The sequence below is a fragment of the Podarcis pityusensis genome (genome assembly GCF_964106645.2).
Source record: "Podarcis pityusensis genome assembly, chromosome: 15".
Classification (NCBI taxonomy): Eukaryota; Metazoa; Chordata; class Lepidosauria; order Squamata; family Lacertidae; genus Podarcis; species Podarcis pityusensis.
Genome location: NC_138040.1, coordinates 39048247 through 39075958, shown reverse-complemented (window position 1 = coordinate 39075958; position 27712 = coordinate 39048247). Strand labels below are relative to the sequence as shown.

The window sequence follows — 27712 nt, the reverse complement described above, 5'->3', positions numbered from 1 at the left end:
AGGTAAATAGCAAACTGATAAAAAAACATGGGTAGGATTCTTGTAATAACCTGCAGTTTCATAAAAATGTATATTTAAAATAGATAATTAAATGAGCAAGTAGATGAATTTGGATATGCAGATAAAAAATAAATTTAAGGAATCACAGAAACAGAGGGAAGGAAGTCAAACATTGACATGCTAAAATGCTTGTACAAATTATGAAATTTATACATTTTAAAAGTATAACCAAAAACCTAGAAAAAAAGAGAAGAAAAAGGATGAGTTCTTGGTCTAGGAAGGCGCCCCTTTGTAGTCCACTGGGATGAGTCCTAAAGAACTGGTCCGTCCTGGCGGAAGGGCTTGGGGCAACTGGACCAAGCAAAAAGTAAGGCAATTTTGCCAGCAGGAATGGCCCCTTTATGTCCTCGGTGAATAAGTTGTTTGGCCTGAATTCGGAATGATAGATGGCAGCAGAATTTTGAAATTGTTGGAGTTCCTTAGGAACACTGGGAAATGGGATGAACATGACTATGGAGAATATTGAATGATTTGACATTGAAACCTGCTTTGATGAAGCCTTGCAAGTTTCTTCCAGTCTTAGAAAAGGTTCCTCTGCATAAACCCTCTGCCCCTGCCCCTGGTACTTTCTGATCCTGAAGAAGAGGACCCTCCCCCTTATGTGTCTCACCCCAATCCTGTCCCTGTCGATCACACTCTTGTTCACCCGACCTGACGCCATCCCCAATTCAAGATGCACCCTCAGGCAGAAGGTCCCCATATCAGACTCGCTCATTTCTTTGGTCTCAGCATCCTGAGGACCCTGCGAGTGGGGGGAGGACAACCCAACATGGCTCCTCTGGGTGTCCCCTGGACAAGCTGAGGGAATTGGGTGCTGTGGGCAAAGAAGAAGAGCTTGGGGAGGCCAATGAGATGGAAAACTCCCTGTTGGGTTGCAGCATAGAGGATTTGAGCAGAGGCCTTGCTCATCTGGAACAAGTGAAAAGAAAAACACAGAGCTCACCTGTGAGGGATGGGGATGAATTGGGAACAGCCTTAGTTGATGTAAGAAGACAGGTTGTTCAAAAGGTGGCATGAGAAAGGAGAAGGCCTGACCTCAACTCCACAGAGTCTTTACCCTCTGAGGCAAATGCCTGCAGGTCTCCAGGCACAACTAACCTGGGTTCACGTCCCATTCTCCAGCACTGACCTTTTCAACTGGAAGAATCAAAGGCCCAGTTTTTTTCAGCTGAAGCAGATCAAATGACCAGCCTAATGGAATCAGCCAGCCCTTTCTCTCCCCGCCCCCCCCCCTCCGCAAACAGCTCTCTCTCCCCTCAAACCAGCTGGGCTGCAGAGTTGTCGTCTCCTCCCCCACCCCTAAACCAGCACGCAATCTTTCTATCCCTCCCTCCCCCACATCAAAGGCAGCCTCGCAGGTGATGTGGACCAAAGCATCAGTCACTGTGACTAGATGAGGAATGGCCATAGCTGGAAATAGAAATTCTTTGGTACCTTGGCCACCTGGGCCATAAATGTTGGGTCCATAAATGTTGGATCCTCAAGATAAGCTGTTCCTTCACTGCAATTCCCTCTGAAATAGGCCATCTCCACACTTCCTAGACACATCTGCCCTGTCAAGAGGCCATTTCAGTTTGTTGGTCTGGTCCTCATTTGGGCTATTATCACCTCTAGACCCTGATCCAGCCCCTGCAGAGACCCACCTGGTTCAGATGATACGGAGGGATAGAGCTGACTGTCATCTGCATATTGGGGCCACCTCACTCCAAATCTCCAGATCATGACCTAACGCAGCATAGATGTTAAAGATCATGGGGGACAGAAAACGTGGAATCTTGTGGGTCCCCCCACAGTGCAATTGCCACAGGGCCAGGCAGAAGTTCACCAACTTCTGGTAGCAGTTCTGCAGATAGGAGCGGGATTATCATCGTGCCTCCAATACAAAACTTGCAAAGTCACTCTAGGAGGATACCATCCATGGTCAATGGCATCGAAAGCCAATGAGAAGTCAAGGAGCATTAGCAGAGACACCCCTTGGTTGTCTCTCTCCCAATACATGCCATCAAACAAGGCAACGCAGGTCTAAATCCAGATTGAAATGGTTTCAGCTAATCTGTTCATTCTGAAATTGTTTGGTGACCATTCTCTCAACCACTTTACCTCAAAAGCGGTTGTTTGTCATTAAGTGGTAGTTGTCATACACCTCATTCTGTATTGGAATATTTAATCAGAATATTTAACCATTTTGCAATCAGAATCAATATAATCATTATGATATAAATTTGAGCAACAATTATGATTATTTCTCTTCTGTTAAGATTATAAATTCATTAAGTATATTTTTAGGATTGAGAATAGAGGGAACTGTGCAGACAAATGGTGTTAATGGTTCTATAATGTAAAATTGAATTGTATTATGACACTGAATATCAGGTGTAGTAGATATAGTTGAAAAGATTGCAATTTATATACCTTTGCTTTTCATTGTTTGCCTACATAACTTATTAAAGGAAATCAAATAATAAATGTTGCACTTAAAAAGAAAAGAAAAGAAAAGCAAGGATGGTAATCCAATTCCACCATTGCATTCTCAAGAATTAATAGAGAAGATGCAGGAAGAAAAAAGTTAACATAAGGACCCACAAAGGGGAGGAGGGAAATTCATGGGAATTTATGGAATTCTCTTTCTGTTTTGGTTGTTTGACAATTGTTTGTAAATTTCAAAATCTGAAAATTAAATACAGTGGTACCTTGGTTTTCGAACGTCTCTGTTGACAAACATTTCGGAACTCGAACACCATAAACCCGGAAGTAAATGCTTCGGTTTTTGAACGCGCCTTAGAAGTCAAACAGGAAACGCGGCTTCCACTGAGTGCAAATCCCCAAAGCCTAGCTGTCGGCTATTGAGGTTTTGGTTTTCAGATGTTTCGGAACTCGAACAGTCCAGTCTTCTGGAACAGATTACATTTGAAAACTGAGGTAATGCTGGAGAGAGAGAGAGAGAATGCAATGGTGGTAGACAGAGGCACCAACTTGTGAGCGAGATTGGGTGTGTGACATCCCAGCGTTGTGTCAGGACATTGGAGGAGCCAGATGTCAGAGAAGCGCAGATGCTGACAGGAGGAGAAGAAGCAGGCACAGGGAGAGGACAGTTAACAGCAGAAAGCAGAGAGGAGGGGGAGAGCAGCTGTAATCTGAGCTCTGACCAAAGGGACAGACAGATGTGCGAGAACTACGATAGTGGGCAAGAGGGGGTTGTGCCCGTGCCTGACCCCAGGGGAGCATCTGGGGAGTGAACAGAGTCTGTTCCCGGGCTTTTCACCTACCTCAGGTGTTCACCCTTGGCTGACCTATGCTGGAGCCCTGGGTCAGTGCTCCCTTTCTGATGCCCGGTGTGCTGTTACCTGGCCTGCCAGAAATAAGTTGTGACAGGAAATATACGGTAATTTCCCCAAGGACTACAGGCATCTAGAAGGAGTGGGGCAAGGGGGGAAAGCTAAGGATCGGGCCCTGAATGGGTCTGAAGTGATTTGGATTGGCTTACAGTTGTTGAGCTATTTATTGATTTGTAGAGGAGGTGAATCACTTGGCTTATCTGAGCCTAGGGTAGCACCCATTATTAAAGCTATGGGTCACAGAGGAGAGAGGTACGGCTGTCCTGAAAGAAGGGAAAGCCTGCTGAGCATAAAAATTTGCTTATCCATTTCTCTGGATTCAGCCAAACAGTCCTGTTAATTTGATCTTTGAGTGCTCGAGGCCAGATATACGTTGAAGGGAGTAAATGTTGGAAGGTAATCAGAAATTTGCCATAGAAATTAACGATGCACCTAATGCAGAATGTCTTAATTCATTTGTTATTTGGTGGGGAGAATTTAATGTATGCACAGTGCAGGTTGAATAAACACCAAATTAACACCCAGTCTGTCAGAGCTAAAATAATAATAAATTACTGTTTTCAGAATTCAATCTTGCCTCTGAAAGCAAACATTGTCCTTTGTTCAACTTTAATTGAAAAAATATATATTGTTTTAAACCTAATGAGACAGAACGCAGACATTTATACAGTCTACATATTACCAGGACAAGAAATTTAGTTCATTATAAGTTGTTTTTCAAAAGAAACAACATTTTATGACTCAGAGGTGTCTTTCCCTGGCAATTAGGCCGGGGAGCCTAATTAAATATTAAATCAGTGTTCAGATAAGCATAATGGAATAATTCTGAAAAACCCTCTAAGCTATTAAGACACAGTAACAGCTGGGATACAGTTTTGGTTTTCTACATTTAAATGCACTAATGAATGTTCATTAAAGCATACTCTTAAGGTTTTTTTTAGCCAAAAAAGAAATCACCTTTGAGTAACTTTGGCCACATTCACACAATACATGTTAAAGCACTATGATGCTTTATGTCTTCCCCCTCAAAGAAGTCTGGGAGCCATAATTTGTTAAGCATGCTAAGAGTTTAAGAGACCCCTAACGACTTTAGCATAAGAACTGAATTGTTACAAATGTGTTCCATACCACTTAACCCTCCCGATTTAAGTGAGACACCCCAAAATTACAGAAACCATCCCAGCTTCTGATTGGTACCAGTTGGTATAAAAAGTACCCGTATTTTTCGCTCTATAAGATGCACCAGACCATAAGACGCACCTAGTTTTTGGAGGAGGAAAACAAGAAAAAAAATATTCTGAATCTCAGAAGCCAGAACAGCAAGAGGAATCGCTGCGCAGCAAAAGCAGCAATCCCTCTTGCTGTTCTGGTGTCTGGGATAGCTGCGCAGCCTGCATTCGCTCCATAAGACGCACACACATTTCCCCTTACTTTTTAGGAGGGAAAAAGTGAGTCTTATAGAGCAAAAAATACGGTAGTTATGTAATATGATATCTAACCACATCTGAGAGGAAGAAAATAACCACTGAGCCTCTCTAAAGGCTCCAGTGCAGACCAGCAGCCAGAGGATCTGCTTCTAGGTTCCACATTTGCATAACAAATGAATTTCTATTGACACGACAGTCAATGTATTAAAACTGTTCAAAAAGGGTTATCTTCCTGAAATTGAATTTTACTTAAATAAAACAAGACAGGTACGGCAATTAACCTACGTTCAGCTAATTGATTTCCTGTTAACCTGCCACAGGTGCCTTGGTGTTTGCTTTTAGAGCCTAAATATACATTGATGCTTTAATCAATGGTGAAGATTGTAATTACACCTTTATTGCACCTTTAATTTTGAGTTAATTATGATCCCACTTGACTAATGCCTCATAAATATGAAAACTCAAAATATGGTCTTTTAATCATGTGAACATTACGGTGTGATAACCTCAATAAACTCCAGTCTAAATGTTTATTTTAACTTGTAAAAAAAAAAAAAATCTTTAAAAGGCTACATCAGTCAGGTAAATTGTCCTAAGGCAGAGCTTTTCAGTGATGCAGTGTAGGGCCTAGTGGTTAAACTGAGGGTCGTTCAGGTTCATTAAATAGATATTAAATTGGGTCGGGGGGAGATTCATTGAAATTTGTTTTAAACTTTCTGTAGAAATGTACTGGATGCTTTGGCTTGGATGTAGGCAAGCATGCTTCTCAATGAATCAGTTGCTCAGTGTGATAGTACCAGGGGCGTAGGAAGGGGAGACGGGGGGTGGGGTGCCCCAGGTGCCATCATGGAGGGGGGTGACAAATTATCAAGGAACAATTACTGCCCTGCTAGGGAGGTTCATAAAAAACTTTTTTTTTGAAAATGCCTGCTCCAAAGATCTTATCTTACTACACTAGGGATTATATAGCTATATATGAAATTTCATGCATATCAGTTAATATCTTGACCCTCCTCCACAAAAATAGCTGTTTACTTGGCCGTTTTCCTATGTCGTGAAGGCTGAAATTTCAATTCAGTGGAGCAGGGTCAAGATATTAACTGATACTTTTTTTTGTTTTGGTAAACCACTTTGCAGGGTTTTTTAAAATAAAATTTATTAAATAAATAAGCAATAAATATAAATAAAATCACACAAGCCAAAACACAATCCATCCTGTAGATTTAAGTATCTGTCCACAGTCACCTACTTGTTATCAGAGGCCCAGAATGTGAGAAAATTTGAAGTAATATAAAACCATTTTTGCAGGCAAAATAAATAAATAAATAAATGGGGGGGTGACAAGAAATTTCCCCCACCTGGTACCACCTGACCTTCCTATGCCTCTGGGTGGTACTACCTATTTGGAACTCTGATTAAACTAAATCCAGCACTTCCAAACCCATCCACAGGGGCAATCCGAAAGGCAAGTTCTGGTCCTGGTCCAAAGTCAGGGAATAGAGATGTGGTACCTGAGACCCTTCAGATATTGTTGGATTCCAACTCCCAGGCAGCATAGCCAATACTTAGAGATCTAGAGAGTTCTAGGCCATCAAATCAGGAGGGCCACAAGCTCCTCAAGCCAGTGCTAGGGTGGAGAAATTAGATCAATCCAGCAGGATCTGGCCAAAGACCTATCTCGTGTAGGCTTCACATTCCAACAGTAGCCAATCTGATGGTTGTGGTAAGCCCACTAGCAGGACCACAATAGCTGTCTCCAACTGTTGCTCCTCAGCATGGTGCCTCAGATCTTGGAGGCAGCACATAGTCACCATGCCTAGTACCTTTGTAAAGGGACCCCTGACCATTAGGTCCAGTCATGGCCGACTCTGGGGTTGCGGCGCTCATCTCTCTTTACTGGCTGAAGGAGCCATGTGGCCAGCATGACTAAGCCGCTTCTGGCGAACCAGAGCAGCGCATGGAAACGCCATTTACCTTCCCGCTGGAGCAGTACCTATTTATCAACTTGCACTTTGACGTGCTTTTGAACTGCTAGGTTGGCAGGAGCAGGGACTGAGCAACAGGAGCTCACCCCGTCGCAGGGATTCGAACCGCTGACCTTCTGATCGGCAAGTCCTAGGCTCTGTGGCTTAACCCACAGCGCCACCCGTGTCCCTACCATGCCTAGTAGCCACTGACAAAATAGAGACAGTGATTTACCAGAGACCAGAAACTGAGGACTGTCTCTGCTTAACAGGGACCTTTGTTGGAAGCCATTTCTAAAAGTAATACCCGGTCAGTCAGCCATAGCATGTCATTAAGCACGCAGTCATGCCATGGGACAAGCACAGAAAATCAGCTCTCACTGCTGATGTGAGAGGACATGGGAGCCATGAAAAATGGGGGAGGGTTATAATTTTGACTCTTACTAAATCAAATGGCCCCAAAGACTCATCCATAAAAGCTTGACCAGGAGAAGCTGTCAGTGGAACGAGAAATGTAAAATCACTTCAGAAAGTGGAAGTATTGATTGGCCGAGTGTAAATCCACAAAGCATTAATTTCTCCAAAGCTGGATGGCTTTTGGTGGGTCTCCAGGTAGCTACACATCAGATTGGTTGGCCACAATTGCACAGAAAGTTCCATTTGTCAAGCTTCCCTCCTCCTTGATTGAAATCGCCCAAGCAGCTGAGACAGGAAGGGTGCAGCAATAAGAAACTCAAGGGCATGAATGATTGACAGAGAACACAATGCATTGGTATGCAATCTTTGCATTGGACTAGTAATCGGATTGCTAACTAACTGTCCAAGTGTTTCACACCCCATATTTCCTAAATTCCAAAGACAACCTTTTATAGTAAAACATGGGGAGGCAGAACCTTCTTAGTTGGGGGCGGGGGGGAGAAAGATGAGAAAAGAGGGGTTTATTAGGAATGGTGGAGAAAATATATAAAAATAATAATTTCTCCCTCTCTTGTGATACTAGAATTTGGGGAGTGGGGTGGCACTCAGTGAAAATGACTGATTGGCAGTTGATTCAGGAACAGACAAATGGAAATATTTCTTCACACAAAACAAGTTTACCTTGTGGAACTCAATGACACAAGATGTGGTGATTGGTGCTGGCTTGAATGGCTTTAGAAGAAGACTAGACCAATTCTTGAACGGAATATCAATCAGTGGATATTCACCCAACAGAACATGGTTAGCAGAAGATTGTGCTCACATGAAGAGGTGTGTGGAAATAGATTACAGGGCCACACCACTAGCCCTGCCCCTGACAAAACAAGACTCTCTGCACTCCACTCTTTCCAGGTAGCTATCTGAGGTGGGGAAGCTTTGACACTCTGGTGGTGCAGGGTCCCTTTTTAAATAAATAAATTGGGTTTAAATTTTGTTCTATACAGTATTTCAGTTTCACAGGCAGCTTGACTACTATTCAAAAGCAGAAATGGTCTACGGTCACTAACCAGCAGATTTTTATGGCAAATAGGTATGAGTCTTCTCCAGTCCTCTCTGGAGATTCCAGGGATTGAACATGGAACCATCTGCACGCAAAATGGATGCTCTGCCACTGAGATGCACCCCTTTCCGCATGTGTGTGTGTGTGGCTGCACATGCACATGTTTTGAATTTTTATTTGATTATTTCACACTCCTTCCAGATTTACTTTCCTATCTGCAGATGAGAACAACAGGGAGCTGCATCTCACAGCAAGCTTGTGGCTGGTAGGAAACAGCAAATGGAGGGGCAATCAATTATCCATATGAAGTAACCACTGCAAGTTTTATCAGACTGGGAAATGTCTGATAAAAATTCATTTTCACTCCTCAGCATGCACCTTCTGAAAGGTCTCTCATTATTCTTTCTTCTTTTAAAAGTTGCATCAGTGGTTTTTTCAGAGCTCAAGATACAGATGCTCCAGTATGGGGGATTTTGAAGGTGAGGCACATTGTGGCAAATAAACCTATTCCACATATGTTCTTCATGTCTTCCCCTCCATGCAATATCCTTGGCTCACAGAAGGAAGAGTGGGCCAAAGCAAGCAGATGGCCATTTTTCATCGATGCTTTAGCTGAGATTCCTGCATCGCAGGGGGTTGGACTAGATGACCCTCGGGGTCCCTTCCAACTCCCTTCCAGTTTTATAATTCAATGATGTTTTGTACATTATTTTTAATTTCTGTGTTAGGCATTATTCTCTCTCCTGTTTAAAGCTGTCAACTTAGTTTGGCTTATTTGTCTTGTTTTATACAAACTTGTGTGGGTTGGTTGTTTCTGCATTTATTGATTGTGTTGTTTCAGATTGTTTCTAATATACGTTTTTAGAATTGCTATCCCTAATTGTTCATTTGATAGGTTGTGAGCAAGCCACTTTGGGCACAATTTTGTGGAAAAGGTAAAGGTAAAGGTACCCCTGCCCATACGGGCCAGTCGTGTCCAACTCTAGGGTTGTGCGCCCATCTCACTTAAGAGGCCGAGGGCCAGCGCTGTCCGGAGACACTTCCGGGTCATGTGGCCAGCATGACGAAGCTGCTCTGGCGAGCCAGCACCAGCGCAGCACACGGAAACGCCGTTTACCTTCCCGCTACAAAGCGGTACCTATTTATCTCTTTGCACTTAAGGGTGCTTTCGAACTGCTAGGTGGGCAGGAGCTGGGACCGAAGGACGGGAGCTCACCCCGCCGCTGGGATTCGAACCGGCGACCATGTGATCGGCAAGCCCTAGGCGCTGAGGTTTCCACTTTTTTTGTGGAAAAGTGGTGTGCAAATAAATAGATGATAATGGTGATGATCTCTCCACCTGTGCCAAACATGGGTCAGATTATTTATATGCTGTCCACATGTTACACTGAACACAGGTACAAACCTCCTCTATAAATGTGCAAGGGTGTGAAAGGGTATGCTTGTTCCTTTGCAAGGCTCAGCTCTTGTGTGTACAGACTGTATACTCAATGAACATTACATATGAATTGCTATACAAGAGTATGGCTCAATTATTTGTGTACACAAATGGTGCACTCATTGAATGTAATGTATAAAGAGCATTTGTTGTTGTTGTTTAGTCGTTTAGTCGTGTCCGACTCTTCGTGACCCCATGGACCAGAGCACGCCAGGCACTCCTGTCTTCCACTGCCTCCCGCAGCTTGGTCAAACTCATGCTGGTAGATTCGAGAACAGTGTCCAAGCATCTTGTCCTCTGTCGTCCCCTTCTCCTTGTGCCCTCCATCTTTCCCAACATCAGGGTCTTTTCCAGAGAGTCTTCTCTTCTCGTGAGGTGGCCAAAGTATTGGAGCCTCAGCTTCAGGATGTGTCCTTCCAGTGAGCACTCAGGGCTGATTTCCTTAAGAATGGATAGGTTTGATCTTCTTGCAGTCCATGGGACTCTCAAGAATCTCCTCCAGCACCATAATTCAAAAGCATCAATTCTTCAGCGATCAGCCTTCATAAAGAGCATTATATGTGTATAAATAGCACTTTATGTTTCCAAGACATTCGCCTTCAGCCATGTCCCAACTGCTTTGCTATGGGAGTTAAGAACTCTAGTGGAGCAAGGATAATGGTAAGAAAAGCACCCCCTGGTTTCACAGGTAAAATAAAATTTACTTAGGATCCAGATTAATTCTGCTCCACGGTGCCTCTCATATCCTGAGATTACTCAGAATTCAGGTACACAGACTCCACAGAATCATCTTTTCTGCTCTTTAATTCTGCCAGCAATTTAATCAAAGGAGTGGCTGGAGATGCCTTTATCCCTTGCCCAAGTCTGACGGATGTGAAATCAAAACAAATATTTGCACTTTAAAAATTGCTTGGCTGCTGCTCTCTCCGGAAGGCTGCCAGAGAGTTCAGCCCTCAGAACTTCTGCCAGAGCAGCCTTTGCTAAACCGCCATCCTGCCGAGCTCTGAATGTCAGACACAAAACATGAGGACCTTTGCCTTTGAGAACCACAGCAGTGGCTGAGCTTCACGAAACACTCTCTCTCTCCCTGCCCCACGCAATTCCTTCAGATACATGAACATTTGCGGACTCTGCCAGATTCACAGGTTCTCCTACTATGGCAAAGGTAGGGTTTCAGCTGCAAGATTTCCCCAGCCATCTAGGCCGAACTCCATTGATATTGTTACACACAACTCCAATAATCTCTTCCAAGCAGTGCATGAAATTCCAGGGGTCCCAGATGCTTACTCAGGGTCCGTGTTTCCTTTTGGAAATGAGGCACAGTAGAGACCGCAGTGTCTTTATGATATATGGTTCATTTACACGTATATACAACTTGAATCTGGGTGGAGAGACTTTCCAGCATTACACTCCAAAAGGCTCTCTTGCTTCTCCTGTTGGCACAGATGCATTTGGACCCACAGCACCGAAATCAGCCATGCTCTTTGTCTCTTTGTTACAGCCTGTCACAGTCAGCCCCCCTCCCCCCCCGACTCCTTGCTAGTCACTGCTGACAGGCTCCAAGGGATTTTTCCTCCCACCCACATCAGGCAAACAGAAATCCTAAACCCTTTTCTGTATGCCCGCTAATGCACAGATTGCAATTTCAGTTATAAATGGCCTTTTTAAAGTTATGACGGGCCAATGATCTGCTGTTGTGCCTTTTGAATTATGTGGATGATCAACCAAGGAGCATTCTTACTCGGGTGCTGTATCTCTCTACGCTATAGTCCAGGGGTCAGCAAACTTTTTCAGCAGGGGGCCGCTCCACTGTCCCTCAGACCTTGTGGGGGGCCAGACTATATTGGGGGGGGGGGAATGAACGAATTCCTATGCCCCACAAATAACCCAGAGATGCATTTTGAATAAAAGTACGCATTCTACTCATGTAAAAACACCAGGCAGGCCCCACAAATAACCCAGAGATGCATTTTAAATAAAAGGACACATTCTACTCATGTAAAAACATGCTGGTTCCTAGACCGTCCACAGGCCAGATTTAGAAGGCGATTGTTCTGGATCCAGCCCCCAGGCCTTAGTTTGCCTACCCAGGCTATAGTCCATCACCACACTGTTTTAATTGGCTGTTTCCCAAGGTTGCACCAGCAGTGGTGGGGAAAGAAGGAGGGGGCAGGAAGGAAGGGACTGAGGTCTACAGTAAATGATGGGAGGGGCATAAGATAAGACATTGATGGGAGAAAGGTCTCTCTCTTTGTGTGTGACAGTTTTAGTCCTTTGGTAATGGGAAGAGAAAAGAGGAATTGAGGAAGGGGCGGGTTAGAAAGGGTGGGAGTAAAGGTGGCATTTGGAGGAATTAGGGGAAATATGGGAGGGGGAGATATATATGGGAGAGACAAAGTTTTAGGGCTCTGGTGAGGGGGGAAGAAATCTGGAGAGGCGGACAACTTGGGGAAGAGGCAGGTGGACATGGGTAGGTTTAAAGGGGGTATTTGCAATGATGTGGAAGAGCAAGAGGAGCCATTGGGGGAAAATGAGTATGTCAATGTTCCTCTCTTCTCACTATATTCAAACATCTCCCTCCTCCATTCTTCAGCTGCCTTGCATGAGATAAAGAACACAGAGCACTCAAATATTCTATAGTTAGTACCTTCACATAAGGTATTTCACTCCAAGTACTGTGTACTGTCTTCAACATGAAGTTCCAGATTTAATGTACTAATTTAGAACAGTTGTTTCATTAACAGCAAACACCCATATATGTAAAGCATATATATAAAAATATAGCCTTCTTTAAGTGAACAAACTAAACGACAGGCCTGCTCTTAAGTTTCTATGCCTCTTAAAGATACAGTAATGTATATCATCATGGGTTGGGGAGTGTTCATGTGTGCAAGAGAGTGTTGAGGTTTGTGAGAAACTGCAGCTTTGAAGTGGACAATTAGTGAGTTGGCAAGAAGCCAAGTTAAGTAAGAGTACTTGAGAAAGTCCGCTTGGAGATAGGGAAACCTAGCAACAGGTGGTGATTGGCTAAGAGTTTTCCCTTATAAGCAGCATGACCCAGTAGTTTGGTGTTGGAGTTCAGAGGTTGGTGTATAGAGTTGAATCGAGTCTGTGTATATACAGTGGTACCTCTGGATACGAACGGGATCCGTTCCGGAGCCCCATTCGCATCCTGAAGTAAACGCAACCCACGTCTGCACGCCTGCGCATGCTGCGATCCGCCGCTTCCATGCATGCGCGTGACGTCATTTTGACCGTCTGTGCATGCGCAAGCGGCAAAACCAGGAAGTAATGCGTTCCGTTACTTCCGGGTCGCCGCGGAGCGCAACCCAAAAGCGCTCAACTTGAAGCAACTTCAACCTGAGGCATGACTGTAGTAACTTGTACAAAGCTGTGCTATGCTCTGTATCTAATACAGTGGTACCTCGGGTTACATACGCTTCAGGTTACAGACTCCGCTAACCCAGAAATAGTACCTCGGGTTAAGAACTTTGCTTCAGGGTGAACAGAAATTGTGCTCCGGTGGTGTGGTGGCAGCTGGAGTCCCCATTAGCTAAAGTGGTGCTTCAGGTTAAGAACAGTTTCAGGTTAAGAACGGACCTCCGGAATGAATTAAGTACTTAACCCGAGGTACCACTGTAAAAGCAAATACAAATCAAATTACTGTTCAGCAAGTTATGTTCCTGAGTCGTCATCCTGGACTACACGGACTAAGCAGCCATTAGCAGAGAGTTTTGGTTGAGATCCATCAACAGAGAGGGTGCAGAAAAGGAGAGAAAAAGAGGCTTGGAAAGGGGAGTGTTCTGTGTGCAAGGAAGAGTGGGGGGGAAGGAGGGAGGGGGAAGCAGGGGAAGGTGAAAATGGGAGGGGCAGAAAAGGAAGGAGGAAGAGGCATGGAAATTGGGTTAGGACCTGGGGCATAGAAGGGTCTGACAAACAGGAAGAGAGGGTGACTTCCTAGCTGGCCATGGGGCCAGCCCATCCATGAGAAAAGGTGAGGCAACTGTCTTCCTTAGGACTCTCTTTCCTTGGAGGTTTTTAAGTAGAGGTTCAATGTCCGTCTGCCATGGATGCTTTAGTTGAGATTCCTGTATTGCATGGGGTCAGGGCCTTGCAGAGCCAGGCAGAGGCCCGGGCCAGGTAGATAATGTGCCCCTTCCCTTTTTTTTACCCTGGGGATAACTGAAGTCTTATAAATAAGTAAGTATATAAATAATTTTCACAAAAGTTATGCTGACAAATAATTTTATTTCAAGGCTTGAACCATATCAGCATATAAAGACAAAATGGAAAATATAGATATGCAATTGTGAATATGCTGGCCCAGGCCAAGTAGCCCATATGCCCCCCTCTGTCTGCGCCTGCATGGGGTTGGACTAGATGACCCCTGGGACCCCGGGACCCTTCAAACTCTATAATTCCATGATTTCACGACCACCTCAGGGGGCAGCCCCCACAGGGGCAGCATGGAGGTGAAGGTGAAAGAAGGCACACAGAGCAGGGATCCAGCACAGAAGAGAGAAGTGGCTTCAAAAATAGAGTTGGGAAGGTGAAAAGGAGGGCTTTCCCAGGGGTGGAAACTCCAGAAGGCTTAATGTGGGCGAGTGAGAGGTTGGTGAGCAGAGTGAACTGGGGGGGGGGGGGGGCAGGCAGAGCCCTGTAGTATATTAATATTAGCAAGAATCACATTTGTGAAAGCTTAGAATGATGATTGCAAGCCTAAGAAGGAGGAATCGCAGAGCTAAGCCTAACTGTGTCTACTCAGAAGTAAATTCTATTTAATTGAATGGAGCTTACTCCCAAGTCATTGGAGCTTATTTGTTTTTATTGACTTGACTTCTTACCCTCTCTTAGCGGTAAAGTCCAAGAGCAGGTTACAGCAATTTAAAAGGATAGAGTCCTTACAATATTAAGGATAGGATTACAGCCTAACTAAATTTACGGGAGCGGACGGCAGTTAAAGAAACATGGGGATTATAAAGAGATTGAGTGGCTGGAGACCAGGAGCCCAAAATATAAGAAAAAAAATAGCTGGGATTGGTGCAGATCATATATTAATGTAATATAAGCAAATTCAATCTTAGAAGAGGTAAAATAAGGGACAGACTTACCTGTTTATTATTCATGTATTTGCCATTTACAAAATGATTCGGTTGTGATATGTGATTCTTAAATATTCAGTATTTATTTACAAGATGTTTTGCATAAAGAAATAATGAATTGTTTTGAAATTAATATTTAATACAATGGAATCACTTTTAATCTATTAGGCTACTTGTGAACTGTGCACCAGAATCATTATGCCATTATGTATTTCCTCAAGCTCCCTTATATTAACATCCTGGCTACGGGACTGTGCCAAATGTCTAATTTGGCCCCGTGGATCAAAAATGAAACTTGACTTTTATTTCCTCAGATATTATGTGTTTCCCCCGGGAAATAACAGCATTATAGACAAAGCTTGCCTGATTAGAAAGGCTCTTTAGGTAAATAGCAGCCAGGTGCTTCGTCCTTACTAGCAAACAAAGCTTCCAATTAATTTTAATTTATGTTGCAAACTTGAACAATACTTAAATATTTGGATTATTATCCTCTTCTGCCCAGTTCAATTAAAACACAAATTGCACAGTGGACGCTCGAGGAAGCTGCTTTTAGCGGTTGCTATCCCAACCTTCTGAATTATCAACAGCATTCAGCTTGTTGCAGGGATGATGCAGACGGGTCTTAAGATTCAGTCCTAGATTTGAGATATCTGGTGGAGTATCTTCTGGTGGAGTACGCAGTCAGATGCTCCCACTGCCACATGTTGCACCGAGCCAAACTCCCCACACCTCATGACTCCCTCTGGACCTAAGGGTCAGGGGTCCCTTTACCTTTTATGGTGAAACTGGGAGAGAAATGGTGCCCCACCCCCACCACTTCCCTATAGGATATGGCAGAAGCCCTGTTTATGCTGGTGGAATGTGCAATACACCACCGCCACCACCCAGCAGTAAAATTTCAAATGCAACTCCATGTCAACAAGTCTAAAGCAATGTACACTGGGGCAAAAAGTCTTCATATGAGGTCTGAACTGGCAGTGACTGACCAGGAATGAAACCTTGGAGTCATAGTGGATTGCTCCATGAAGATGCATTCCATGCTAGAGATTATTGGGGGGGGGGGGGGATTGAAAATAGAACTCCTGATATCATAATGCCGTTGTTCAATTTTACGATCCAATTACACATGGAATACTCTGTTCAGTTCTAGAAGTCTCACTTCCAAAATGATATTGGAATGGTTCAGAAAAGGATGACCAGAATGATCATAGGAGCAAGCCTCCTATGAAAAAAGGTTGGGGCTTTTAAGTTTAGGGAGGGTGAAGAGACGTGATAGAAATTTGTAAAAAGTTTTACTCTGTATCATAGAATTGTAGAGTTGGGAGGGACACGAAAGGTCCCTTCTAATAACAGAAGAACTCGGAAACAGCCAACACAGCTAAAGGTTGGAAGATTTGAGACAGACAAAAGAAAGCATTTCTTCACACAAAGCATAGTTAACCTGTGGAACCCTCTTCTGCAGGAGGCAGTGATGACTTTGAAAGAGGATTAGATCAGTTTAGTGAGGAGAGGGTTATTGATGGCTCCTAGCCTTAATGGCTATGCTCTGCTTCATGGTTAGAGGCAGCAAGGCTATCTCAGCTCCAGTTGCTTGAAACAGCACGAGGGGAGAAGGCTCATGTTCTTGAATTCTGCTTGTGGTTTTCCCACAGGTCTCTGGTTGGCCACTGTGAGAACAGGATGTGGAAGGGATCGTTCAGGACAAAAAGAGGCATGATTTCTCCCATCGCATTTAGGTAGAGTGTGTTTTTAACATTTTGTTGGGAGCCGCCCAGAGTGGCTGGGGCAACCCAGCCGGATGGGTGGCAGATAAATAAAAATAAAATAGTAGCTGCTAGACATGTCATAATTTGTTCACTTGTAGTATACTGTATATTAATATATATTAATTAAATTACATTTGTCTCCCCCCAACTAAATCTTTGTCATTTTTGCTTGGTAATATCACAAATTATTTGGTATTTTTTTTAGTAGACATAAAATCCATGGCTTATTAGGAATTACCCCAAATTTTCTTCAGAAAATTGCTTTGCTCAGGTAACTACCATAGAGTTACCAAAATTTTCAAAAGTAGGGGATCTGTGACTTGGCTTTTGAAAAATAGAGGGTCCTCAGTAATTAGAATCATAGAATCATAGAGTTGGAAGAGACCACAAGGGCCATCGAGTCCAACCCCCTGCCAAGCAGGAAACACCATCAGAGCACTCCTGACATATGGTTGTCAAGCCTCTGCTTAAAGACCTCCAAAGAAGGAGACTCCACCACACTCCTTGGCAGCAAATTCCACTGTCCAACAGCTCTTACTGTCAGGAAGTTCTTCCTAATGTTTAGGTGGAATCTTCTTTCTTGTAGTTTGGATCCATTGCTCCGTGTCCGCTTCTCTGGAGCAGCAGAAAACAACCTTTCTCCCTCCTCTATGTGACATCCTTTTATATATTTGAAGATGGCTATCATATCACCCCTTAACCTCCTCTTCTCCAGGCTAAACATGCCCAGCTCCCTTAGCCGTTCCTCATAAGGCATCGTTTCCAGGCCTTTGACCATTTTGGTTGCCCTCCTCTGGACACGTTCCAGTTTGTCAGTGTGCTTCTTGAACTGTGGTGCCCAGAACTGGACACAGTACTCCAGGTGAGGTCTGACCAGAGCAGAATACAGTGGCACTATTACTTCCCTTGATCTAGATGCTATACTCCTATTGATGCAGCCCAGAATTGCATTGGCTTTTTTAGCTGCCGCGTCACACTGTTGGCTCATGTCAAGTTTGTGGTCAATTAGTTACTTGGGAACCACTGCTGTATAATACAGTTTTGCAATGCACAGCTGAAATAACCAAATGGGCTATTCCATCTATCACCATCATCCTCTGCATAGTCCATCATGGGGCACTTGCATCTTTCAATGGAAAGTGAATTAACCCCCCAACATTTCAACTCTAAGGAAAGCATTTGGAACAGTTTAGTCATGAGCCAAAGATCCCGCCAGCCAAGCAAAGGCAAATTTTGTTTACGAGACACCTGCCCAGAGTCTACATCCCTTTGTTCATCCAGCTTTTTGCTCATTTTTGCAGATCCTGTAGCGGTGCAAAGAATGATTTCCCTCCGGTTTAAACAGCAGGGATGCTCTCTTTGAACAATTTGCTTGCATAGGAAATGAACCCCTTGATTTCTGTTGACATTTGCACGCAAGGTGTAGGTGGCTCTCGTAACATTTTTCAAAGCTTCTTGGCTGTGTTTGTTCAGATACTTTCATGCAACTGTGAAACGCGATAATGCCAGGCAATGGGTTCAGGGAATGGCATTGATGTCCCTCTAGGAAGCAGCGGATTTTCAGAGTTCTCTGCATGTAACAGTGGTTTTTGTCATTACAAATCCCCACTCCCTTGCCAGAGCAGCTCTTGTACACATGGTGCCTTAATTGCCAAAGCACCGAGCAGCGTGCCTCTGCATTCCCCCCATACTTTAAAACAACCACTAAAATGACTGCCATGGATTGTTATCGCGGGGAACTTCATAATATAAATGTGAAGAACGCTCCCCCAGCTATCACAACAGCAGGAGGCTTAGAAAAGTTTCAAAGCTTGCGCTGGCAACACTTCTGCCAGACCCTGTCACTGGTAAAAATGATTGTGTTCTCAGAGATTAGGCAAACCCATGAAAAGCACCAGCCAGAGAAGAATGTGACGGTCATTGCTCAAGGTGATGCTCTCCTCTGACACAGACGGGGGGGGGGGGGGGCGGGTAAAGGACCCCTGGATGGTTAAATCCAGTCAAAGGCAACTATGGGGTTGTGGCACTCATCTCGCTTTCAGGCTGAGGGAGCTGGCATTTCTCCACAGATAGCTTTCTTTTCTTTCTTTCTTTTAAATATATTTTTATTAAACAATTTTAACAAAGCAACTTATCAGTCAATATATCCAATTACATTTCCCCCCTTTTTATTCCCCCCCCCCCATCCCTCCCTCTCCCACCCACTAAGGACTTCCCTCAGCTCCCCTCTCTGATTTATTTGCACATATTATTCTCTGCATGTTATAAAATTGTACATACCATTCATTACCTTATCTATCATAAAGTTAAAGGGACCCCTGACCATTAGGTCCAGTCATGGCCGACTCTGGGGTTGCGGTGCTCATCTCGCTTTATTGGCCGAGGGAGCTGGCGTTTGTCCACAGACAGCTTGTGGGTCATGTGGCCAGCATGACAAACCACAGCAGCGCATGGAAACGCCGTTTACCTTCCCGCCGGAGCAGTACCTATTTATCTACTTGCACTTTGACATGCTTTTGAACTGCTAGGCTGGCAGGAGCTGGGACAGAGCAATGGGAGCTCACTCCATTGCAGGGATTTGAACCGCCCACCTTCCTATTGGCAAGCCCAAGAGGCTCAGTGGTTTAGACCACAGCGCCACCCGCCCTTCACAGACTTATATGCTCCAACAGTTCTTATTCTTGGTTAATCAATGCCATCTCTACTTTTGCCTTTCAGTTAGATTTTGGGGGTGGGTTTTGCAAATTCCTCCTGCGTGCACATTGGGAAGAGGTCATGGCTTAGTGGCAAAGTTCCATGTTCAATCCCCCAGAATCTCCATACAGAGATGGAGAAAAGTACCCTCCAGCCCCAAAACCTTGGAGAGCTGCTTCCAATCAATGTACCGGTAATCAATAAGGAACTCAGTTGAATCATAGAATTGTAAAGTTGGAAAGGACCCCAAGGGTCATCTAGTCCAACCCCCTGCAGTGCAGGCATGAGTGGACCAATGACCTGAGGCCATGTGAACTATGCTGCAACAAACTGGAGTAGCTTTTCAGAACACACACAATGAATTACATTTCTTGTTCGCACATAAATCGTATATATTGCTACAAACCATCCTAATCTCTGAGCGGTGTGAGATTCTAGGGTTTCCTGGCAGTTACCCAGGATTGTGCTTTATTTTGGAAATGAGGCACAATGGAGACTGCGGTGTCTTTAGGATATATGGTTTATTTAAACATATACAGTGGTACCTCAGGTTACATATGCTTCAGGTTACATACACTTCAGGTTACAGACTCCGCTAACCCAGAAATAGTACCTCAGGTTAAGAACTTTGCTTCAGGATGAGAACAGAAATCATGCTCCAGCGGTGTGGCAGCAGCAGGAGGCCCCATTAGCTAAAGTGGTGCTTCAGGTTAAGAACAGTTTCAGGTTAAGAACTGACCTCCAGAACGAATTAAGTACTTAACCCAAGGTACCACTGTATATACTGTACAACCTGAACCTACAAAGGAGGGGTTCATAGCATCAGCACCCAAAGAGGGTCTTGTTTCTCCCATAACCACAGCCTGGGATTCAAGCAGAGATCTGGCATGGTGTTTGCCATCTCTCTCTCTGCTTGCTTCTTTGCTTCTAGATCACATTCATAAAAACAATCATAGAACTGTAGAATTTGAAAGGACCATGACCATCATCTACTCCTGCAATGCAAGAATCTTCCGCTCAACATGGGGCTCAAATTCATGACCATGAGATTAGGAGTCTCATGCTCTACCAACTGAGCTATTCTGCAAACTCTCTAAACTCAGCCTTTGTCCTTCTACTTCTGAGTTTAGGAGGGATGGCGGACCCACCCATTTTCCATCTCACACCAAGCCCCTTTCCTTTGTTCTCTTAATGGAAACAGTGCTGCTTGTGATGAATATAGGTCATAATGGAAATTGCTGCCTTCTTGCCTTAGTTGTGAATGAAGTGGAGGGCAGGGAATAAAAGCTTCTAGCTGTTACCTCCACTGCAACTCAGCACCCCTTGCTTACATACGTCAAATCTATACATTTTTCTCATCTCATTGTGTAGCTTCACTCAAAATAGCCCCCTGCTCTGAAAACCTCACAGGTGATCCAGAGAGAGAGCGAAGATGCAGCTATGTCTTTATTAAGCAGGACTGAGAGGAAAGCATGTGTTTCTTATCACACTTTAAAATTTTATTTTTAAACCTCTCTCAGCATGTTATGACTCCACTGATAACGCATCCTAATTTGCCCCCTGCAGCCGCACCATGGTTGTGAGGGAGCCAGTGTTATTACATTTCTACCCTTTGGAACAATGAAGTAGCAGCATCTACCTTCACTCTTTGACAGGCTTCCTTGTTGTTGAAATACAAGGGAATGCTGACATCTGCGGGCCACCAGCTTCGTTACAGAGTGCAAGGCAATTCTGATGTTTCTGTTACTTGCCTCCCATGTCATTATAGGCACAACCAGCAAAGGCAGGTGAGGGACTTAAAATACCCATTTTAAGATCAGCAGCACTTGGGGGTAGCCGGGATTTTTGTAAGGGGGGCCAGGACTTTTGATAGGGGAGGCAGAACCGACCTAATTGGTCAGTTAAGTATTTCTATTGTTTTACTTGTTGTCTTTGATGCTTTTGAATTCTGGTGCTGGAGGAGACTCTTGAGAGTCCCGTGGACTGCAAGAAGATCAAACCTATTCACTCTGAAGGAAATCAACCCTGAGTGCTCACTGGAAGGACAGATCGTGAAGCTGAGGCTCCAATACTTTGGCCACCTCATGAGAAGAGAAGACTCCCTGGAAAAGACCCTGATGTTGGGAAAGATGGAGGGCACAAGGAGAAGGGGACAACAGAGGACAAGATGGATGGACAGTGTTCTTGAAGCTACCAGCATGAGTCTGACCAAACTGCGGGAGGCAGTGGAAGACAGGAGTGCCTGGCGTGCTCTGGTCCATGGGGTCACGAAGAGTCGGACACGACTAAACGACTAAACAACAACAATTGTTTTACTTGATCTAGGGGGGCAGCTGCCCCCCTTAGCTATGCCCATGGGGGGATGAGACACCTCCACACACACATTCCATTCCCAAAAATAACAGATGAGAGCCAAAGAAAAAAACAACCCACATAGTTTTCTGTGTGACTTCAATTTTATTGCAAGATAAAGGTTGTCTTCTTTCTTAAAACAGTATTGCACATTTACACCATCTTGTGATGCTGTAAGGAATATAACAAGTAGAAACTTCCTTATACTAAGTCAGATGATGTGTTCCTCTTACCCAGTATCATTGGGCACTACAACTGGCAAGTGAGGTGGCAGTCCTTGGTGTTGATCCAGGACAGGGCCTTTTCAGTGGTGGCTTCCCATTTCTGGAATGCCCTCCCTGGAAAATTGCATCTGTCTCTGCCATTATTGACTTCCAGGAGGAGCTAGAAAGCATTCCTGATTACCCAGGCATTTGATGGCTGAAAGACACTGTTCCTGGCAACCCTGAAAGCACTGGATGTGAAGATGTTTTTCATCATGGGTGCATTCGGACATGGCGATTGTTGCGCTAGTTTTCATGGTTATAATGCTGGCAATTCTAACCTGGATTCTAACACTCCTTGTATGCTGCATTACCTGTTGCATATTGGAACTGCAGCTTTTCCATCAATATACTGCCATGTCACGCTAAATTTTAAACAGCAGGAAATAACTGTATGCCGGGATACTGCCCCAAATTTCATCGTATGAAATTGCTATGAGAAACTTAAGCCAGCTGCAGTTTCCAGGCAGTCTTCAGCGCAGTCTTAGGCAGTGTGGATCAGGTACCTTTATCAGCCCATGGGCTGCATTTCCTCTCAGACAGCCTTCCAGTGGCGGCCAGGGCCAGAAGCAAAAATGGACGGAACAACATACAGAAATTAGCCTATACAGTAGGCTAATTTCTACATGCATTCCAACTAGGTAAAAACAACTGGAGTGTGCAAGCCAGTGAGGGGTGGGTGCTGGGAAGAACATTGAAGGGCTGCATTCAGGCTCCAGGGCTGAGGTTTTTCTCACCTTTTAAGCATGAGCCTTCCTAATCCATATAGAAACTAATACATGAAGCAGAACACAGTTGATTATTTTTTTTTAAAAAAATTGCAATGCACATCTCCAACTAAAAGTGAAAAAAGTGTACAAATGCATATATTAGAGGAAATAAACATCAAAATGCATATAACCTCTAAGTTAGATCACTGCAACATGTTATACATTGGGCTGCCTCTGAAGATGGTTCAGAAGCTGGAATTCAGCAGCCAGGTTGCTCACTGGGGCAAGGCGGTATGAGCACATAACGCCAATTCTGGCCCCAACTACACTGGCTGCCAGTTAGCTTCCAGACCGCAATACCTCCTCATATGAACCGACCGGGACCCTGAGATCATCATCTGAGGCCATTCTTCATGTGCCTCCACAAGAGGTCGGCAACATGAGAACAGTACTTATCTGTAGTTGCTCCCTGCTTGTGGTGTGCTCTCTTTAGGCGCCAGGCAAAAGCATTCTTCTTCTCCCAGGCATTTGGCTGATTAATCAATCTATGGTGAGTGTTGTTTTTGTTTGTTACTCGATTATGTATTTTTGTGTTTTTATATTGTAAACCGCCCTGTGATCCTCAGATGAAGGGCAGTATAGAAAATTAATTAATTATCTCTCTCTCTGTGTGTGTGTTATTTGTATATACATTAATAAAAATAACATACAAAACTGAATTATATCAGGGGAAATTGCTTGCCCTAATTACATCAGGGGAAACATGCAGCTTAGGGGAAATTGCGCACAAACCTAGGAGAAAAGTGTAATAAAATGCTGACAAATTTCCATGAGAACATAAGAATTGCCGGCTGGATCAGGCCAGTGTCCCATCTAATCCAGCATCCTGTTTTCCTGGTGCTGGACCTGAGCACCACAGCCTTCTCCCCCACCCCTGGAATGTCCAGCAACATGTTCTGAAGCAAGCTGCCTCCGACTGTTGACTTCTTATTTCAAAAACTTGCAAACTGATGTGGTAATGTGGCAAACTTAATCTACGACTGGGGGGGAAATGTGAAACGCAGAAACAGACATTGTCAGATTCATCCATCCCTTGCAGCCACTGTGCAGTCTGTCCCCTCAGCCTCCTCGGGCAGCTGCTTTCTCCCCACTCTTGCACCGAAACATGCAGCCTGCCTACACTCGGTTAAATGAAAACACAAAGCTGGTCCCCCAGAGCAAGCACTATTCCCTGTGCAGGAAATGCAATCCACATAAAAGTAAGCTCCATGTTTAATGGGGATTATTGCCTGGCAAGGATGCTTAGAGTTGCCGCTGAATGGAACATTCCCTTTGGACAACATGTAGATATACTGGAATATTAGCAACATACATTAATATTGCACAGGAAGGAAAACGCTGCTTGGAGCCTGCAAAGATTGATCATCTGGGAAAGGGTTTAAGCACCAGTGCAGAAGCCCCATGTGCAGAATTAACTTCCCAATTACTGCCTACTACTCTGAACTTTACGAAGAGATACAAGAATTAATGTTATTGATTCAGCAATTAATCATCAAGGTGAATCTCCGACGTATTATTTCCAGGTTCCCTAATGGCTGGAACATTTGGGTGTGAACATTCATGCATGTATAAAGCCAATTTATTGTGGGAAAAGGGACGCGGGTGACGCTGTGGGTTAAACCACAGAGCCTAGGACTTGCTGATCAGATGGTCGGCGGTTCGAATCTCCGCAACGGGGTGAGCTCCCGTTGTTCGGTCCCTGCTCCTGCCAACCTAGCAGTTCAAAAGCATGCCAGTGCAAGTAGATAAATAGGTACCTCTCCGGCGGGAAGGTAAACGGCGTTTCCATGCACTGCTCTGGTTCACCAGAAGCGGCTTAGTCATGCTGGCCACATGACCCGGAAGCTGTACGCCGGCTCCCTCAGCCAATAAAGCGAGATGAGCGCCGCAACCCCAGAGTCGGTCACGGCCGGACCTAATGGTCAGGGGTCACTTTACCGTTACCTATTGTGTGAAAATAAGACCTCCGTTTTCTCAGTGTTGCTCACCTTGTTCCAGTAAGATCGTGTCCTGCTCTTTGCATGCATAGACTAGACTAGAAAAGACTAGACTAGAATTGAAATTTTATTTAAGATGAAGCAGCGGCGTAGCGTGAGTTGTCAGCACCCGGGGCAAGGCAAGTAATTTGCGCCCCCTAACCCGGGGCAAGGCAAGTAATTTGCGCCCCCCCAACCCCTAACCTGCCGCGTCAGGTGATCTGAGGCGAGTTGCTGCTGGCGCTGCCGCCCAAACGACGCCGCTTGCCCGGAGGAGGAGGTGGGCAGAGAGGCGAGGAAAATGCAACATGGCCCAGCAGCTGCAGCAGCAGCGGCGGAGGCGGGGCTGTGAGGAGGGGCTGCCTGGCGCGTCCTCCGCGGCCCTGACGCGCGGGGACCGCGGCGAGCGCTGAGAGCCGCTGCCTGCCGGACGCCTTCAGCCCAGACGCGCGCACAGCTCGTCGGTTCCGCGAGACATGCGGCTCTGCTACAGCCTGCACCCGAGGCTCTTCGGCGACTCCGGAGGCAGCGAGCGCGCCCCCCCAGATGTTGCGCCCGGTGCGGCCGGCCCCCCTGGCACCCCCCACGCTACGCCACTGAGATGAAGTGCCCTAATGGACTCTAGTGCAGAGCACCTATGGTCCTCCAGATATTGTTGGACTACAACTCTCTTGAGGTTGATAAAAGATGGAGTCCAATAACATATGGCGGGTCGCAGGTTTCCCCACCCCTGCTCTGCTACTTTGCCCACAAAGGGATGCAGGTGGCACCATGGTCTAAACCACTGAGCCTCTTGGGCTTGCTGATCGGAAGGTCAGCAGTTTGAATCCACATGACCAGAGTGAGCTCCCATTGCTCTGTCCCAATTTCTGCCAACCTAACAGTTCAAAAGCATACCAGTGCAAGTACATAAATAGGTATTGCTGCAGTGGGAAGGTAAACGGCATTCCATGTGTTCTGGCACTCATCACAGTGTCCTGTTGCACCAGAAGCAGTTTAGTCATGCTGGCCACATGACCTAGAAAACTGTCTGTGGACGAACGCTGGCTCCCTCAGCCTGAAAAGCTAGATGAACACTGTACCCCATAGTCGCCTTTGACCAGACTTAACCATACAGGGGTCCTATACCTTTTATCTTACTCCTGCCACTATGGATCTGCTGTGTTGTTGTGGTTTTTAAAAAGTTATCCCACCCTCTCAACAATGTGCACAACCAGCATCTAATTATGTTTTCTTCATAGCATTAAATAGCAAACAGAGAGGTCTGTGTGAATTAAATGCAGTAAGAGGACTGACCTCATTGCTTTATAAACGTTTTGTCTGTCTTCATCCTGAGACACACGGACAGAACAGCTGTGGTTGTCAGTCCCAGATCTGTGCCAGCTGAATGCAGCTGGAAGCTTTACTTTATTCTAATTTTTGCAATGCCCATGCTTGTCTATAGATGTCAGCATTGCCATAGAAATGCACACTGTATTGGAAGGGAGGAACAGAAGGGAGACAGCAGAAGTTCTCAAGGCACCAGGGAATAGAGTAGGCCTTTCCAGACCTTTGGATGCAGCATTCGCAAAGCAATCCAATATGTCTACTCAAAAGGAAGCTCCCTTTGGGACATTGTCCTCATTTCACTGAGCTTCTAACTGCGGCCTCATTTTTCCTGTTCCTCTCCAGAATCTACAGATTAAGAAACTGAAGAGGGTACAAGAAGCAACTCTTTCAGCAGGATTCACCAAACAGCAATGTCCAATGCGAACGCCAGGAATGCAGCCAATCTGTATAATGGGCATGGAGTTACTGAGACCACAGTTTGGAGGCAAGGCAGGGACAAACCCGTGGCTTCATTGCCAAGCGGCTGAAGCACAGAGAGCAAAATGACATTTCTGGGGATGTTCGTTTCTAAGATTTCTTTCAGGCCTCTCCCGTTCCAGTAAAAACCGTGCAGGCAATTCATGCCAATAACGAGCAATAAAGCAATCCCAACAACAACTGTGAAGTAATTATAACAAAATATAATGAAAACGGTGCATAAAGCAGAGGCTGGGAAACATTTTTGGCCCAAATGCCACATTTCTTTGTGGGCAACCGCCCAGGAGCCAAATGCCCCAGAGGAGAGGTCTGGAAAGCTGCCTCTGTCCGCCCAGGCCTGAGGTTTCCCACTCCTGACAGAAAGTATCAAAGCAATAAAGAGTCGCATTAAAGCAACAGATAAACCAAAGGCTCACTGATCCAACAAGCTACCAGCTGACATTAAAAAATAAATAGCAAGGCAGCTGACCCAAACCCCCAAGAACAACAAGTTATCTTGTGTACCACTGGGGGCGGGGGAAAGAAGAAATAGTAGTTCTCTCATATATTTCTGCTTCAGAAGGTGATAGGGCACACAAAAACACTCTCAGCCATTATCAATGGATAGGCAGCTTCATATGGGGATGATATTTTAATTACCCTAGTCATTAAATCACTCAGGGATTTAACGATGATAATCAACACTTTGAATTGTGCTTGGGAACAGATCAAAAAAACCAAGTGAACTTGGTATAAGAATGGAACAATATGTGGCATTAAACCAGCATTGGTTAAAACATTCACATGTGCATCACATGCCTGGTGTAACATTTGAATGGTTGTCCAGGGCAGCCCCATAAAAATGCATTGCATTACCCAATCTAGATGTAGCACAGACATGGGTGAATCCTGCAAAGTATGCCCTCCTCAGAATTAGGTGCAGCAGATACACCAGCCTAAAATTCAGCAACAACACTTCTGGGCACAGACGCCATCTGGGATTGCAAGAACAATACCATGTCCAGAACATCCCAGAACTGTAAATCTAATACTTCAAGTGCAATTCCTAATACCCCGTCACTCAGTGCTTAGAAGTTTCATTTTTAAAAGCAACTAGTTCTAGTTCCTCCTCACCGAAACCCAGTCCAAAAAGGAACTAGTTTACATTTAAGTTCACACTTTTACAAACTAAACTATTTCAGTTCCCGTTCATTCTCTACACACACACAAACACAGTAAGCATTCAGAATGTTACAAGCTGCTGTACAGTAGTATAGTGTCCAAAGGTGAATCAGGGAACATA

The 27712-nt window shown here is 44.8% G+C and overlaps 2 long non-coding RNA genes across 2 annotated transcripts in view; both read left to right on the top strand.

Moving 5' to 3' along the window:
- The window catches only part of LOC308463885, a 326983-nt gene that overhangs the window by 256540 nt on the left and 42731 nt on the right, over nt 1-27712 (top strand). The gene's annotated exons all lie outside the window — the stretch shown is intronic.
- Nucleotides 13613-26610, top strand: LOC308463925. The gene is made up of 2 exons (XR_013979830.1): nt 13613-13695; nt 26296-26610. It is a non-coding gene; the product is annotated as an uncharacterized lncRNA (long non-coding RNA).